We start from the raw sequence: 4,995 nt of genomic DNA, 5'->3' as shown, positions 1-4,995 counted from the left end.
AATATAGGAGTTATAGAGGGTCAAGATTTTAAGATGAAAATGATGTACAGAGTAACTGTACTACCAAATAAAAAGAAAATGAATGAGAAAAATAAGAGACAGAGGGAAAAAATGATAAGGAGAAGGAATATAATAGAGAGTAAAAGTCACAAAGTGAGAAAAAAGGTGAAAGAAGGTGTAGGAAAGAAAAAGAGTCAGGAGAAGCATGAGAAATGGCAAAAAGGGGCACGAGCAGAGGGAAGACACCAGGCTCAGAACAAATGACAAGTCAACTGGCTTCTGAGCAGGGCTCAGGTCTAGAGTCACTGGGCTACATTTGAGAACTCCATTCAGGTCTAACATCCTGAGAATGACCACGCCTCATCCAAACTTGGACGGCACTGGTTACCAGCGCTCTCCTCTCCCAGCACCTGCTGGAGCTTTGGGAACTGCCTCTCTCAGCTCTGGTACTGACATAATCTCCACTAATTATTCAGCAACTGGGATGGCTGTTTTGAAAGAATAACTCAGAGAGAGCTCTCTCAAGGATACATTTAAACCTGCCAACTTCTTCAATCACACTTCTGAAGAATTAAGAAACTAAATTTTTTTTTTTAAATTACTGTGAAGCAAAGTAGGAGAAAACTTTCCTGGAAAAACATTAAATGTTCCATCTTTTTCGAAGTTACATCACTAAAGTTCTGAGCATAATCTAAAATTCTGGGCTGCCCACAGTTCCAAATGTGTTTCAGAAATGATATCTTTATCATCACCAAGTAAGCCTATGCCTTATGAAACAAAATAAACTTGGATGAGTTTTATTTTGTACAGAGAGGTCAGCAATAAAAAGACTAGGATGTGACTCTCTGTTCTGAAGGAAAATAAATAAAATCACACCAAAATATACAAAATATGCCTCTAAAACAGAATGAAGTGGCCTCTAAAGAGTTTTACATTTTAAGTAATAATGCACTTATATAAAATTATACATCAGTTTGACTAAAATCTAGTCAACTTAATAGAGGAAGAACTCATTAAATTTCATGTAAATAGCATGACATCATTAGCTGCATAACAATGGTAGATATTTTAATTCTAGCATACTATGTCCTTCCAAAAATGAAGGTGGGCTTAAACCTGTCATTTTCCTAAAAGGGGCCAACCGTATGGTCTGCTTATTTGATTATTTAATAGTATGGATCTTCTCCTCATTGCCAACGAAGGATGTCTACACACAGCCTTTAGCTTGCATAAGTAAGGGGAAATGCAGGCTGAGTTTACAAAAAGAAAAGTTCAAAATAAGGCATTATCATTAGGAGACGTGGTCAATGTGTTCAAGAATATTTTCTCCCTTGGTCAAGTGAGCAGCTGAAGAGAGAATGCTCTCAACCTCTTCCTTGGCCCCTTATAGAATGTGTGCATTACCTCAATTGAACGTGTCCTAAAGTGTTTGAACTAAACTTGGAAATGAGTTGATGATACTGTATTTGCATTACATCACACAGAATCTCTTTCATTAGGCACAATTCGAAACACATTTTTGGGACATTAGAGGCCAGAAAAGTTTTGCTTCTCTGAGAGACTGTTGTTTTTCATCTCATGGACATGAGATGACCGAAAATTGTTCCCATTTCCCTTTCTACTTTAAACCTGAGCGATACATTTCCGACTACCTTTAAATACTGCAGGTCCTTCTGAAACACATTTCAGTGCACTGGCTTACTTCAACTTCGTTGCTTTCTTCCATCCTAAACTCCTTTCAGTTTGATCTATTTTCCTTTGTAATCCTTTTGTATACCTAGATATTTAAAAGGTGCTTAAATCTGTATTGGAGAAAAGTTGGGTTACAATTCTTTCAGCCAGCATGTAAACTCAATTTTTGGGTTTCTACACAAAAAGTTTCTGCCATGTTTCTACCAGCTCTCCTTCCATATGTTTTCCTCCAGGATTTCCTGTGACAAAATTGCCTTTCTAAAAGCCAATCCTCCGTTCACTCTCTTGGCCAGTCACATTTCCATAGAAAGATAAAGGACTGGATTTTCCAAAGATGCAACAAGAATGATCAAGTCCTGATTCACACCTAGACAGACTGTTCCTGTTCTCCATGAGTTTTAAAACTCAAGTTAATTCTCTCTTTGATTTTGTCTCAATCTCTCGAGAAACCTTGACACTGAGCCCCTAAACCGCACCACAGCCTGCTTCAGCAGACACAACACTCTCTCTCTAATGCTTGCATTCATGTTCTGAGTAGCGACTATATTTATTTGGATCTTATTCAACAAAGGATCTTCATAGATTCACTCACATAATTAAGTATATACTATGTGCCCAAAGGTCTTGAAATGTTGTGGGTCTGCAAGGAAGACAGATATATATAAACAGATAAATTACACTACAGAGATAATTTGAATGAAAGACATATGAATAAACTGCTGTGGGACTCCAGGAAAAGAACCACCACGGGTTGACCTACAACTAAGATATATAGCTATGTACTGGGGCTTTGAGGGAAAAAACGACCACTATGGTGGGTGGACAGGCTTTGTACCATCTAAATAAAGGAAAATGAAGGGAGAGAAGAGAAAGAGAAAACAAGATAAACGGAAAGGTTTTCTTCTTCTTCATGTTTCTGCCACCAACTTTTGGAGCACACTCCTTGCTGATGTCCTTTCTAGCCAGTCTTTTCATTCAGCTGGCTTCTATAGACTACAAAAATTCGATTGTAACAAGCTGGGCTCCTCTGTGCAGACAATGTCAACTATGTAGGGAGCCAGGAGGGGAGCAAAAAAGTCACAGGAATCTGCAGCCCTTCTGCAGTTCACTGGTGGGGAGGGGCACCGAGGCTTCACCTTGGCCTCTGTCTCCAAGTACACAGAAAGGAGAGTCGGTTCCTTCCTTGATATATGAACATGGAGAGAAACCTGTTTCACAGAAAGAGTTATGGAAAATTTAAAGTGAGAGCCATGAAAAAGGCAGAAGAGGTAGCACCATGAATCTGAAGTAACTGCATATGTGAATTAACAACAAGTATAAAGAAGAGCTGAAGACAAAAGAAAGGCAAAAAACAAGTTCTCAATGTTCTAAGATGGAAGTGCAAGGCTTTCTTCTTCAAAAAGAAAAAAGTCATTGAACCCTTTCCTTTAAAATAAAATTGAAAGGGGCCACATGTTGTAAATAATGGTTTTAACCATGATGTCACTACACAATAATGTGTAGCAATCAGTTGTTAAGTTCACTGCAAATAGTTCATTCCTTAATAATTATGTTATCAAAGTTTGCAATTGATATATATACACTTTAGAAAATAGAAGACTGTGTGCAAATTGGTCATTATTATTGACAATGTCACTCTTACAAGTGAAAGCTTCATTAGGACAGAGCAGGTAGCGTGACCCTAGATTGCTAGAGTCATAGCAAGAAAACTTAAGAGAGTGCCAACAGGACATTTGGACAAAAGAATGCTATATGGCTGTTCGGTTTATAACAGATCAATTGGAGAAACACAGTCACTACATTAAATTATTTTCTACTTACCTTCATCACCCATTCCAAAAACACATATTTTAAAATGAGACAAGTTATTACATTAAAAATTACCAGCTCTGGCATTTTGAAAACTACATCCAATAATGAAGTAAAAACTGGGTTACAAACATCCTGGCATCAATTCCAACTACCATCTTTTACCAAACTAAAACTCTCATTATCACTAATTCACTTGCAATCTAGTGCCCCTCCAATATACAAAATCAACAACTTAAAATATGTCCTATCTTTTTTTAAATTTCACTAAAATTTTAGGGGATAAAATAAATATGTCTCTTGGACAAGTTGAGAACGATGGAGACACTAGGAAAGGAAAAGATGAAAATAGTACCCTAATCAATGATGTAAAACACAAGGTATGAACAACTGTTAAAAAGAATTCTCTATGAAATTGATCAATTTTACTATCTCTACACCTGGCTATTTCCTATCAGTAATTAGATACATAAGCAAATAGAATAGTGTATTTAATTGGATCAATTCTTTTACTTGTGTGCTTTCCCTTTTAAAACTACATATACTTTTATGTATTTGCTTTATTTTCAGGTGGAGTCACATTAGAACACCCTCATCTCTGAAGATCTTTGCATTCAGGAACTCTACCTTGGCCTTTGATCAACTCTACCTTGGCCTTTGATCAACTGTACTCTGTGTTATGGTCAACTCAGAGCCCTACATGCACCAATGTTTCCTACATGATCTCTCCCGTGCGTTGTTCATGTCAGGGAGCATAGTCCACCAAGTGAACACTAAGCAATGTTTCAAAAGCATCAGCTATTAAAAGGAGGACATGCAGGGTTGGTTTGGGCCCCCAATCAGTGCCTCAATGCAAAGAAGAAAGAGATCACTGTATCCCCCCAGATACTGGGATTAAAACAGGAAGTTATGAGGACGAAGTTCCCTCTGCAGGCCTTTAAGCAGGGACCTGGAATAAAACTGCTGACACCATGGACCATGGTTGGTTTTACAGGGAACTCACGAGGAAGATAAGGACATGAAATAATGATAATTATAATAACAGCAACAAACACTTCTACTGAGCCAAGGACTACAATCTGAATGTAAATTCTGTGCTTGAACATACATGAACCTAAAAATATCACGAACTAGTAAATGTTGACATTTTCACCATTTTATAGATGAAGAGACTGCATACAGTGGCAAGAAAACTCATCCAGGTTACAAAGCTGATAAATGGCAGAGACCAATCTCTGTGCTCTTATGTTATGCTCCTTAACTACAACACCAAGTGAAGTCTCTAATGAATATCTCCACTTGCAACTGCCAACACCATCGTCCTCCATCAATGAAGGTAGACGTGGGCAAGGCAGGGAACCAGGTGTGCGAGGCCGCCTGATCTCACATCTGGCACACCGGTTACCAGGCTGCTTCCTCCTCTGACGGGGCCCAGCACACACCCCAGGAGACTTGGCGGCCATCCCCAGGGCTATGTCCTCTGGAAATTGTCCC

The sequence above is a fragment of the Diceros bicornis genome (genome assembly GCF_020826845.1).
Source record: "Diceros bicornis minor isolate mBicDic1 chromosome 30 unlocalized genomic scaffold, mDicBic1.mat.cur SUPER_30_unloc_2, whole genome shotgun sequence".
Classification (NCBI taxonomy): Eukaryota; Metazoa; Chordata; class Mammalia; order Perissodactyla; family Rhinocerotidae; genus Diceros; species Diceros bicornis.
Note: the sequence above shows the minus strand (reverse complement) of the source record.